Genomic DNA, 14,541 nt, shown 5'->3' on the forward strand with positions numbered 1-14,541 from the left:
TCTTTAGCTGTTTCTAGAGAAAGATGGTAGAATCTGACCTCCATTGAATCTTTTGTTTTTTAAAACACTGATTGCGAAGAAAACAATATTTTCCAAATCACCACTTGAAAAGCAACAATCCATGCTCTGTTCCAAACTGCCACCGAACCGTGTGGATCGCCTCACCTTCCAAACTGCTGGACTAACTGTCTCCAAACTGTGCGAAACATGGCATTGAACAAAAAGATGATTTTTGGGCTCTTGCCTTTCGCATAAACAACATCGATTGGCCATCTCAAATCTCATAGATTGGCCATCGCAAAACAACCCAACTTTGCATGCCCAAGCAGGCTAAGTTATGATCACGGAGGGATTTTTTTATTAGTTTTTATTAGTATAGAGAATGCACCATCGACCAAAGGGGGGCTCTTCGTGGTTGGTAGGAGCTCTCAGTGCACGTCTCATTGTGGTGGGACATTGCATGTTCAAAACCCAGTGGTCGAATAACTGGTGGGGTGTGCCTAACCCCAGCTTGCCTCTCACAAAAAGAAAAACAATGCACCATCAGCAAACACAAAAAAATCTCTCCGTTTTTTATTTCATAACAAAAAATGAGAGAATTAGGGCCCCCTCCTTTTTACAAACAGTTTTTTTAGCCAACCCAAACAGGCCAGAGGCTTGTTCAAACTATCAAGCAGTTATTCAACCACCCGGTGGGTTTTGAACTTGCAACCTCCCATACATGATAACTTTCACAAACTGCTCCTACAAGATGGTCGGAGCCCCCTATTCGTCACAAAAAAAAAAACATTTTCTTTCTTCTATTCCGCAGAATTGATCATCACCTATTGGTGTACGAAGTTTTATTTACAAATGTTATTATTGTGTAAACATGGAAATCTGAAACCATCTTTCTCAATTTTAGATAAGTTCAAGTACTCAACAACAAACATTATTACAGTAAGAACCACTCAACAGAGAATCTTATACGATCATAGTCACCAAACTACAAATTTTTATCAACTAAGCTAGTGAGCAATAATTTCAGAGCCGGCCTTTTGAAGTTTCAGAGAAAAAGCTATTCTACTGACATGCAATTATCAGAGGAAGTATCGCTTCCCATAACACAAACCATCAATTTTCAGGGCTCCAGAGCGGATCCAGGGAGCACTTAAGTGCCCTGGGTACGTGACGCAGCCAATCACATGACAGGATTAAATGCTGTCATGTGATTGGCTGCGTCACGTATCCGAGGCACTTGACCTCTCCCTGGATCTCCTCTCGATAAGCCCTTGACGAGTTACCACCGGCCGGCACTTTTCATCTTGCCGCAGAAAGGACGGCAGCTGGAGAGCATTGACCTGCGACTAACCTGGTGAAATCTCTCTCTCTCTCTCTCTCTCTCTCTATATATATATATATATATATATATATATATTAACGCTGGATTACACTCGGTCTGTGCAGCTGAAGAAAGCCAACAAGCAGAGAGAGAGAGAGAACGAAGGCTTTTGGTGTGAGATTGGTATATGTTTCTCGTAGCTACAACGTGTGGGACTGCGTTTCTTCAATCCATGGCTACGTACGTATCCTGCGAGCCGAGATGGATGGCCAGGATGGACTGCACCCGCTGGGAGCTCTGCGACGTCTGGGAGCAGCAAGCAGCGGTGTTGCAGCCCAGCGTTGCAAAGGAGGAAGGGCCCTCCATCTTCACGGAGATGCCTCTGCTGGAGGACAGGATAAAAGCAGGAACCGTGAAATGGTCATCTGAGTTCACTTGCAGAGGTGCTGCTGATGCGCCGCTGCCGGGGCTGGACGAGTGGTTTCGGCGGTTGGAGCCCCACTTCGTGGAGTCATGGAAGAAGGTGGGGATCTACGGCGCTTTGAGGTCGTCTCTGGGAGGGATCAAGTGCCAGAGGAACGTGGTGAAGGCTCTGATCGAGTTGTGGTCGTGGCGTACCAACACCTTTGTGTTTCCCTGGGGAGAGACGACTATAACACTGGAGGATCTCGCGGTGATGGGCCTTCCTTTGAGGGGTACATTGGCTAGCTTGATTGCCCATCACGATATCGCGCGGTTGGCAGCGGAGAACAACTTGGGGCAGGAGCATCTTGAGGCGGCAAACGCCACTACGTTCGCGACGTGGATCAGGGCGTGGAAGAGCGTAAGAGAAGCAGCAGCTCCGACGCTCCACGAGAACCAGGCGTTCTTGGTCCTCTGGCTCTCCCGAAGCCTGTTCCCTTCGTCGAAAGGGGGTCTGATAAGGTACGATGTGTTCCCCGTAGCGGTGGATCTCTCGTTGGGGAAGGCGGTGGCCCTCGGCCCTGCTGTTCTGAGCCGTATCTACGAAGGCCTGGGCGAGGTTGCGAGCTCGAAGAAGCCTGGGAAGAAGTCGAATCTTGGTTGCTTCCCCGTGCATTTCCTGCAAGTGTGGGCGTGGGAGAGGTTTCTGCAGTTGGCCCCCGACGACGACGTCTTCGAGCTCGGAGAAAGCGACGTCCCCATGTGCAGATGGCTCGGAAAGCCCGTCACGGAATTCAACTTGACGGAAGCCAGGAGTCTGTTTCGCTCAGATGGGTCCTTTCGATGGAGACCATACGTCAATCTCGCGGGCAAGTTACCACCATGGCTGTCGCAGAAGGCTGATTTGTGGGTCTGTAGAAATGGTAGTTGTGATGAGGGAAGCGGCTTTTTGCAGTGCATTCGCAGTAGTAAGATAGCAGGGGCAGGAATGGTGCAGGAGTACTTCCCACACCGCGTAGCTCGTCAGTTTGGACTAGACCAAGGGATACCGGATTGGGAGGAACCGGTAAACCATGGAAAGGAAGATGTGGGGGAGGCGTTCTCGGAGTACTGCAAGGCTGGGGAAGAGGGTGCTTCTTCTCTGATCCCATGCGCGGGACGGAGTGGCAACATGACTCATGTTTGTGCGCAGTGGTGGCTGCAACAGCAGAGGAGGGTCTCTTCTCGAGCTCAGCCGTTTCCCAAGCCCCGTTCTGTCATAGGCAAGAGAATTCTGCTCAAAAGGCAAAGGGGAAGTAAGGGTGCCAGTGCAGGCACGAGTGACTACCTGCAGCACGGCAATGAGGCAACCCTTAAAGTGCATGTGCCTTCTGCTCTCTGCAAGGAAAAGGAAACTATGGATGCAGATAAGAGCGGTGCTTCAGCTGATATGTGCATTGGTGGGCTCGAAGATAAAGGTAGTATACACTCGTATGGATGTGTCCAAGTTGAGGGAGAATCGCTTAGAGCGGCTGCTCCGCCAACTCCTCTCCAAGCAGAAAAGCTCATGAGGCGGATGCAGTTTGCCAAGATCTACCTTGAAAAAGAGAGGAAGTACCAATACGATGCGCAAGGAAAATGAAGCGCTGGGTGTCAGCGAGACAAGTGCTCAATCAATCAGCTCTTGCCAGGAACTTTTTTTGTCAAAATATTGTGAAAAGTATAAAACAATTTTTGATAGATATACTATTTTGTATAGATATTAGACTGTAAAGTCTTAAAACTTTGTGCAAATATTATATCATGTAAAGCCTATTATACATCATATTTTGAATATTTCTTTGCTTCTGCGTGTAGCCTCTTGAAAATCATGCCAATGGTTTGTTTTGTTTGTTTCAATCACAAAGCACAACACATGTTATAAAGTAACCGTTTATTAATCTAACTGTGGACTAATCCTTCCATTTGGTTTCACCAAGCATTAATTCGACTCAAGAGTTGTTATGGTGGCCACAAATACGGGAGGCTTGTGTATGTTCGCCCCCCTGATGATTCACTGAATCCCAAGTTCGTGTTCGGGGGATCGAATGAGCGCCATGTATTATGCACATGGGGCTCGTATTCTCGTGTATGTTGACATAACTTTGCATCGGGCATGTATGTTGACATAACTTTGCATCGGACCCTGGTGCTGTTAATCACCCTTACTTGCTTTTCTTGCCCTGAAATGACGATTCGAGGAAATGACAAAAATATCCTTTATTCAAAAGTTGTGAAACGACGGGTGGGGAAAAGGACAAAAAAGTCCTTCCAGAAAGTTTGATGTTAACCATTTAAAGTGGAGACGTTCGCTTGCGCCATCTGCTGTAACAGTGCTCCCATTATCAACGCAAACTTTGCCTTCGTCTCCAGTCGAGCTTTCCGCCTTGTTTTTTATCCTGTTGTATAACACACTGTCGCCTTCTCGTGCCTGCCTTGTGTTACAAAACATTCCAGTGTCTTCTCTTCATTTCTGCTGTCGTTAGGCATCATGGAAGAAAGCAATGATTCACAAACATTCCAACCAGTGCCATTAAGGTACCGTGAGTAGCTTTTCATCTCATCATGCTATCGATGAAGAAGGCATGTCGTCTTGTGTGCCATTAAGGCATTGTTTGGTTATTGCAGGTAGATCTTGTTATTACGAAGGTTGGAAACTTATCGATATTTGTAAGACGCTGGGACCTGTTGACAAGAACGCTTGTTTGCAGATGCTAGGAAGGGCCTCTACCCCATCAGGTATCCTACAGTCACTCATCATATGCATTGTATCTCAAACCGCTGTATTAGTAACAAACTCTCGTTTTTGTGAGATACATTTTTGTTAGTTAATATCGATTTGTTTGCTATTATGTTCAAGTTCTTCCTTATCGATTTGTAATTTATTGTGCGATATATTTATCGACCTTTTAGATAGTATGTTTTTGTATCGTCGAGTTATAAGTTATAAATACTGAACTGCCGTATCGATTTTCAATATCTGACAAATCGCTATACATATCGTTTTGTAAGATATTATATGTTTTGTAATATGTATTTGTAAGATATTTGTACACAGACTTTGAAAACGTTTGGGTGCAGAAACACATCTTGACACGCATGGCGGGGCAATTTTCGCATGCATATCGTTGCTCTCTCAGCGACTTCTATTGAACTCGCTTTAGAGCCTCGTGGATATTATGAGAGCGTTATCGTCAACACACATGTACGACATGTTTATTTTATTGGCATGGTAAGCGACACGTCGATGCTCAGCACAAGCAAACATCAAACCGCACTTGCTTTGATACTTTCATTCATTAAATCGTTGCTTTGACTTGCGTAACCCTTGTGGTATCCGTTCTTATATGCATCTTGATTAAATCGTAGTAAACCTATGCCGCTTGCTAACGGAAATTGATATATTGCTTACAAAACATTCCACTGTCTTCTTTTATTTGTCGTTGTTGTTAGGCATTAAGGAAGAAAGCAATGATGCACAAACATTCCAACCAGTTCCATCAAGGCGGCGTGAGTAGCTTCCCAGCATCATGCTATCGATGAAGAAGGCATGTCATCTTGTGTGTCATTAAGGCTTTATTTGGTTATTGTAGGTAGATCTTGTTCTTACGAAGGTTGGAAACTTATCGATATTTGTAAGACGCTGGGACCTGTTGACAGGAATGCTTGTTTGCAGATGCTAGGAAGAGCCTCTACCCCATCAGGTATCCTACATTCACTCATCATATGCATTGTATCTCAAACCGCTGTATTAGTAACAGACTCTCGTTTTTGTGAGATAATATCGACTTGTTTGCCATGTTACTGCAAATACAAATTGATATATTGCTTAAAACATTATTGAGCTTATCATCAGGTTGTAATAAAGACGATGTAGCTCAATCAATAGAAAGATCTGGAGAATTGAATATCTATGCTTATGACCCAACTGAAGAATTGAACATCTACACTGACGATGCACATGAAAAGAAGGGTGCAGGCATTAGACCCACTATTGACTTGAATGTTCCAGTGGAAGAAATGCAATTCAATGATGAGGTAGACTACCATGACAGCGCACATAATAAAAGTGTATGCACCGGGAATGTACACGGAAGTACACCTGACTTCAATGTTCCAGGAGAAGAAATGCAATTCAATAATGATCCTGATTTTGATGTCAGTACACTTAATAAAACCGTAGGAACTGGGAATGTACATGAAATTGCACTTGACTATGTTCATGTAGAAGGAATGCATTTTAATAACGAAGAAGATGCATATAAATTTTACAATGATTATGCCTTAAAAGTTGGCTTCAGTGTGAGAAGGTTTTCTTGGTCAAAAAATGCACAGGGTGTCTTGGTTAGAAAGACATATGTCTGTTCCAAGCAAGGTTGGAAGAAATCAATGGGAAATCCAACTAGGAGCACGCCAGAATCAAGATGTGGATGTCAGGCGAGATTGGTTTTGAGAAGACATCCGAATGGAAAATTTGTCGTGCGTACTTTAATCAGTGATCATAATCATGATTTATCTGCATCATTTATGACTCCTATGCTAAGGTCACATCATAAAGTAACTGTAGCTCATGCTGCAATGGCTGAAATAGCCGATAGCGCCGGCATTGCACCAAGGAAGACATACAATTTGTTTACCCGCATTGATGGTGGTCGCGAAAATGTGCCATTCACACCTTTGGATCTTAGAAACCACTTGAGCAGGAAGAGGACAGATAACATGAAGAACGGAGAAATATGTTGTTTGGTTTGTTACTTACAGAATAAATCAAGTAATGAACATGGTTTCTTTAGTGCAATGCAAGTGGACGCAGATGGATATGCCGTGAATATGTTTTGGTCAGATTCAAGGTCTAGATTAGATTATGAATGCTTCAATGATGTGCTTGTGTTTGATACTACAGTAAAGATTAACACTGAACAGTGGCCATTTGCGCAGTTTGTGGGAGTGAACCATCACGCACAGAGTTGTATATTAGGCGGTGCTTTTGTGTATGACCAGACCAAGGAAACCTTTGAGTGGTTGTTCAGAGTATTTACACAGGCAATGAACGGGAAGCATCCTGAAACTGTACTTTCAGATGGTGATCACGCAATTGCGGCTGCAGTGCTTCATGTGTGGCCAGATGCACATCATCGCCTGTGTTTGTGGCATATCTTTCAAAATGCAGCAAAGAACATAGGACACATATTTAATCAGAATACAGGGTTTGACAAACATTTTACAAGGTGTGTACTTTATAGCGTAGACGAGGTCACCTTTAAGTCAGATTGGGACAAAATGATTAACACATACGACCTTGCTGACTGTCTGTGGTTACAAAATTTATATGCAGAAAAAGAGAAGTGGGCATTGGCATATGGAAGACAATACTTTTGTGCAGGTATGATAAGCACACAAAGAGCCGAATCTATGCATGCCACGCTGAAGAAAACCCTGTATTCATGTTTAACAATGTTTCGTTTCATGGAACAATATGAATTATTTGTAGACGGTCTAAGACAGAATGAGCTTGAACAAGACGTGAAATGCTTCAATACACGACCTCTAACTTTTGGCATGAAAATATTGATGCGACCTGCAACTCTATATACACTAACTGTATTTGAATGGATCAAGAAAGAGGTGTTGCATGTCATGAATTGCAGAATAAAAGAACTGGTGCAAACCGAGAATATGCACAAATACCATATTTTTTGTCAGGGCGAAAAGCATCAGGAAAGGCAAGAAGCGCATGTCACGTACAATGTCGACAACGAAAGGGTAAAATGTTCGTGCAAAATGTATGAATTCAAAGGTATCCTATGCTGTCATGCATTAAAGGCACTCAATCAAGAGAAGATACAAGAAATACCTGAGTCTTACGTAATGCGAAGATGGACAAGACGCGCGAAGATTGAAAAGCTCGTTATGGATAATGCGAGTAAATCTGGTGTTGACGAGAAGTGTCACATAGCCTCCCGTTACCAACAACTGTGTAGGTCATTCATGCATGTTGCTGATTTGGCATCGAGAAGCGAAGAAGGCTATGCATGTGTGAGAAAAGCTGCAACGGAGTTACTTGAAAACGTGGAGTTAATTCACATTAAGTCTGTTGCAGCGAATGAATACCAGCCGAAGATAATGGGATCGAACAACGTAGGTCAAAATCATGTCTCGCTTGACACTCCCGAGAAGTTGCGCCGAAGCGTAAACATTATCTTCAACAAGTCAGTAGTGAACGTTGTTGATTATGATGGACATATTCATGAAGCGCAGGGTATCAAAAGAAAACCTGCCTCTGATCGCAGTCGTCGGAGGGCAAAGGGTGCACTAGAATTGGTTGGCAAGAAAAGGACTAAGAAACAACCAACCTGTAATAAAAAACAACAAAGCCCTTCGAATGAACAGGTACGTAAAACATTATATTGCTTCCCATTGCGTGAAGCTTGTCAAATAGCTAACTCGTGTAATGTCCATCATGCAGCAATACCCTGCAGAAGTACCGGCAAACGTTCAAACCTACATTCCTCCCGACCAGATTTCCGGCAATGATCGCTACAGTTTTACAAGGCTTTTGGTATGTAATCGATGTTGCGAGGAGGTACGCATTTCTTGTGAAACATAATTCAGTGTCTAATATTTTCTCTTTCATGACAAGCTATGATGCAGTCGACAGATAGGTTTGGGACACAGGAATCTCGTGTGGGCTATTAACTTAGTTGTCATGCCTCTTTGCATGACCCGATCTCCACAATGCCGGATTTTTTGAGATTTTATAGTCGTTTGTCATTGACGACTTGCGGTTCGTGGTTGAATTTGTTCAAATCGATAGATAACGGGTTTTTGCTTCTGCAGGAAGGCGAATGATGACATCACTGTATTGCGATTTGTGGTTATCGTTGAATAGCAATATGTGGCATCGCAGCGTAGAACGTTGTTGATTATTGTTGGATTGTCAATCTTAGCGTGATGCGAATGATTGTTCAAGTGTGCTGCGATGTGTGGCATCGCAGCGTAGGACTGTCAATCACTGTGCTGCGATGCCATAGATCACTATTCAACGATAACCACAAATCGCCATACACATCCAGTCAACTTCTTCTCCAGCAAATCTTTCGCGTTCCTGACACCTCCACTTGCCTTTTGAAATCATTATTGTTATCTTGTGAAAAGTTGTATCCATATATTATAAATAAAAGGCTACTCAATGTGTATTTTCCAACGGATACCCATAAATGTTTGAGTTGTTGTACAATATTCATTGATCATGTTGGTTGAGCAGTACATCTTTTAGGTCATAAATAGTCGCACAAGCACTGGAAGGTGTGTTTGTCTTCTACTTCGTGAACCAGCAACAACCAAACCGACGGTTCCTTCATAAACCTGGAGATCCGCCCTCGAACATAGAAAATTATAGTCGGTGAGGCAGACGAAGACAGCTACACGACCAACAATGGCGAATCATGGGTATATTGTCTACACATAGTCTACATGTTCAGCAAAATCCATCTCTTTCATGCGTTTTTTGCAATTTGTTTTTGTGTACTATATAATGTAATTTAAATATCGGTCGTTGCAATGTCCGCATTCATTTCAGTCGAACATCCACCGACGAAGTTAGGCGAAAACTTAGTCAATCACTCCTGGAGGACATCAACCGAATGCGCAGTGAATTCGCACAATGCAACATGATCAGTAATTTTGTTAGTATGAAACTAGTAGTAGTTGTCTATAAACGTAAGCCATGTGTACGTATGATCAATACAACACCATATTTGCTGCAAATAGACTATATCCGATTTCGTAAATTATATTAAAAGCAACGCACCAAGCCAGACTGTGAGCGTCGTCAGCCCATATTTCATAGTATATCGGTTGTATTTTATGTTGCTTTTCATTATTGATTTAGTCCAATTGATTCGTATGTTAACGTTGGTGTTAGCAATGTTTCTTTCGGTTTGCAGACTATATTACGCCGTTTGCCATACTCCAGTGGATTTCAAGACGGCAAACCTTATTGGGTTAACGGTAATCACTGCAGAGACCTTATGACAAGTGAAAAGGTAAGCAAACAAACCTACAGTGCAATATTACAGCATGACAGTGGTAACAACATTTTTTCGATCTATTTGCAGATACTGATTCCTACACTCTGGTAGTCTGAAAAGCATTGGGTCTTATACGTGATGGATTTACGCGAAAAACAACTATGGTGTTATAATTCGTTGGAAGTTGACAGTGGTTTACGGCTAGACATTTCCCATCTCGTAAGATTCTATCTATATGAGTATCGTGTAGTGTACTGGGGTCATGAATTTACTTTCGGTCGCATTATTCTCAGATCGGTTTCCTCATAGCCATTTTGGGAGTCAATGTCAGCGAGTGGATCTATCGCACGGCATACCATGCTCCTTTACAAGATAATGGCGTTGATTGCGGCGTATTTGTAATGAAGTACATTGAAGCGATATACAATGGTGCAGAACCCTGTTTCGACGCTGTATGTCATTCCTTGGCCTCTGTTATTGGCAATTAAGGGCATGTCTATTGCTTCTAGTTTATAATTTGTTTTTGCAGGTTGATATACCCGGATTCCGCGAAGAACTCTGCAAAAAGTTGACGTCCTTTCTAATTTCGGAGGCGAGGATCTAAAAGGCTTGTAATTGATAAAAGATGTGCGCTCAACCCGCGTGATTGACAGTCGCAGGGTGAGACTGCGATGCATGCAATGAACAAAGGCTTCTAATGTTCGAAATGATAATATTCAACATCGCTATGAAATGTTGTATGCTTAAACATCGCTTTAATGTCGCGTTCGTATTTTACGAATAGTACAAAGCGATACGCTTGGTGGTCTAACGTCAAACTACACTGCTACGACCATGAAAACCTGTGCCAGCATTTGAAAATTGCTTGAATTTTAAATGACGGTTTCTTCAATTATGATCTTATAGACCTATGAAAAAGGTATAGACGGATACGACAACTGCGTCGAAGCCGCCTATGCACTCGATTCAAGAATAAGTCGTGTATGCAAGAATTGTCGATTATGTCGGTTCCTTATTCACGAAGCAAAGTGGAACTTGTGTTGTGTCATTCAAATATTAATGAAACGTCCTATCACCCTCCGTCAGTTTTCGAGTATATACGTCAGTTTCATTAAACCAAAAGCAAATCTTAAATAAAAAAGCACTCCGCATTAATGAAAACAATGTCATGCCAGAGGGCTATTCTGAATGGTAGTCAATGCGATTGGACCGAATCTTTGGGTCTCAAATAAATCCATAAGTACGTCTAAAGAAATCGCCTTAGGTGTACATTACCGTCGGTTCATCAATACAGCGATTTCTAAGAACAAACCTTTCTTATTGATAAGTTCACGTAATGCGATATTTAGAAATATCTTTCGCCAGAGAAAAATATGCTGGTCGTACTTGTGCTGGTCGAAAGCACCAGCAACCCAACACAATATGCTGGTCGAAACAGAGAAAAATTACATAAAATGGGTTACCGCCTGAACTAGGAACCCAAATCTATCATCAAAATTGCACCCAAACACCCAAATAGCCCTTCAAATCAGTCCCAATCTATCACACACCAAAAAATGACCAGATTACAATTGATTTGAGCAAACAAAACCCACCGATAGCATCACAATCACAAACTTTTTGCATTTAGGGTACTGTTTATCAGTTTTTTCAGAAAATACAAGAAAATCCACTAAGAATTGAGATTTCATCCGACCATTAAAATTCTTGATTCATTCAATCACAAAAATCAAGAGCTAATGGAATCCAACATCAATCGACCAAAAGTTCAAGACTTCAAGGTTGGTACGGACGTCAGCTGTGGAGAACACAAACTGAGGTGGGTCCCAGCACGACCGATGCAGATGAAGCTTCTTCCTCTCGCCGATCTTCAACAAAGCACCCTTTCATTTTCAATAGAGCTCAGATACCATATTGAAATCGGGAAACCAGCAAGAACAAAAGGAGAAGAGAGGAGAATAGAGAGGGAAGACAACTTAAGCTTCATTAGCAAAAAACCCTGAAAAGGTTACAACATATAGGGGTCGACCCTCTTTTACACTACATGACAAAAATTTAGATACCCACTAACACCTTGAAACATTACAGTTATACCCCTTACTAGTAGAAATATCTTTATTGCTTAAGAACAACTTTACCAGCATTGGTTATGCGTATACAACACAAAACTATTTCTGAATACAATTTACTTTTCATAGAACACCCGTCAACGGAACGAGATGAACACCTGTCACCGAAATGACAAATCCGCTTAGACCTCGCTAGGGAGAGGAAGAGGACTTGGCGGAGCTCCTCCTGGCCACCCTCAGTGCGACTGCACCTACTGGGTTACTGTCGAGGAGGACAGCAAGAATGGTGATGGAGGGCCTCGTTAGGTTGTACAGACAGATCAATCGATAGGTTTCACTTTATACTATTCTGTCTGCCGTTCGTTTTAAACTCAATCAATTTTCCGCATATTTCGTCGCGTATTACCGGCATATGTTCCTGCAACAAAACAGGTAATGTGAAATCCAATATATAACAGGAATACCCAATAACATTGGATACTAAGCTCATACAGCGTGGAAACAAGGTTGTTCTCCATTGTATATTGCTTCAATATGCTTCATTACGAATATGCTACAATCGACCCCATTACTTTGTAACGGAGCATCGTCAGCACAGAGCAACATCCACTCACCAATGTCGACACCCATTGGCCCGTTAAGGAATCCCGCCTGTGAAAAAGGGATAATATATTACAGTCCGGTCCACCTCGAATAACTACTTCACCTTTGGGTACAAGCTTACCAAATGCATAGCATCGCGTTCTACGCCACTGTGGCAGTCCAATGAGTTGTAGCACCATAGTTGTTTTAGCTGAAAATTCATCTCGTATAGGACCCAATGGTCTGGATGTTGCCAGAGTGTAGGAAGTAAAATCTGCGAATCGATAAAATCATTTTTCGTTCCAGAGACTTATCGTGATGGGGATGTTACGAATAAACCTTGGATAAGAGGTTTGTTCACTTACCTTTCCAAATTTCGAAATGTCTATGCACTCATCATCGCTGTTCCAACAAGGTAGTGCATCTTCGAATCCTATGCCGTATGGCTTTCGCCGGACGTACATCTGTTGCACGAAATAGCAAGGTTTAACCACCAAGAAACGTGAGTACGTCATGAAAGCAAACAGAACAACAGCGGCACAGACATACCATGAAATACGGGCTGATGATGCGTACTGTATTGCTCGTTGGGTTGCTCTGAATGTAATTGACAAAATCATACATTGTCTGGTTGCACAAAGTTACGAACTTCAGAACATGTAAACCGATAACCTAGAAATTGATAGTGGACAAATACTTACAAAATTACTGATAGTGTTCCCATCTGCAAATTCATCTTGCATCTGCTCGATGTCATCTACGAACTCGTCAGGGCGTTGCTGCCCACCCGCGACTATGGATGTTGCACTGAGTGCACCATGAGCGTGGTATTCAGGATTGGACATTGAAATTATTGTCTACAGTAAACAACACTAGTCCAAATACGACATGAAAAACCAAATGTTCACTAAACCGCTCAGGCGTTTCAAAGAATATACCTCTTAAGCGCTAGTCCTGGTACTGTGGATGTGGTTGTCTTCTTGTTCAGAGCCGTGCGTGGCCGTTTTGCTGCCATCGTCCACTCCATTGGCAACGTGCTTGGTCGTTTAGCTCCCATCCTCCTATCCGTTTGCTCCGTGCCTGGTCATTTTCTCCCCTCGTCCACTCCTCTGGCGCCGTGCCCGGTCATTTTGCTACCATCGTCCTCTCCGTTGTCGCCGTGCCCGGTCGTAGTGCTTCCATCGTCTTTGGCGTCGTGCTGGGTCGTATTGCTCCACTAGTCCTCTTCTTGTCCGCCATGGCTGGTCGTACTGCTCCGATTGTCCCCTTCTTCGGCGCCATGCCTGGACGGAGATATCGATGGCACCTTTGCAACGGAGATACTGAAACGCCGTCCTCACCTACAAAGGTAAAGTCCTTTAACATGCAGCCATTTTTTGAAAACAGCCCGCTAATTAATTGATTGCGTTTAAAAAAAATATAAATACGGCTTTTCGCATGCCGCCTTTTTTTTATAACCGCGCCAAATTAAATGCTTGCGTTCGAAGTATTCAAAAATACGTCTTTCCATGCCGCTCATTAAGTTTTAAATATTCAAAAATACGTTTTCCACGTGTGATTAGACATTCGAACAATACCCACAAATCACTATGCTGCGATGCCACAGATCGCTCTCCGACTCAAAGCACGAAGCTAATTAATTGATTGCGTTTAAAAAAAATATAAATACGGTTTTTTTGTAAAAAAAATGTAGTTATTCAATCATACATATATGTGTTCTAAGGCTGTCAAAAAAAATTTATAGTGACACAATCATGCATATTTGTGTTCTAAGATTGTGATTTTTTTTATAGTGATTCAATCATGCATATATGTGTTCTAAGGTTGCCAAAAAAAATTATAGTGATTCAATCATGCATATATGTGTTATAATGCTATAAAAAAAATTCATGGTGATTCAATCATGCATATATGTGTTCTAAGGTTGTAAAAAAAAAATCATAGTGATTCAATCATGCATATATGTGTTCTAAGGCTGTCAAAAAATTTTCAATCTGCCATATATATGTTCTAAGGCTGTCAACAAAACTTCATAGTGATTCAATCACTCATATATGTGTTGTAAGGTGTCCAAAAAATTATAGTGATTCAATCATGCATATATGTTTCTTAAGGTTGT

Source organism: Nuphar pumila, chromosome 2, assembly GCF_984573655.1.
Source record: "Nuphar pumila chromosome 2, dmNupPumi1.hap1.1, whole genome shotgun sequence".
Classification (NCBI taxonomy): Eukaryota; Viridiplantae; Streptophyta; class Magnoliopsida; order Nymphaeales; family Nymphaeaceae; genus Nuphar; species Nuphar pumila.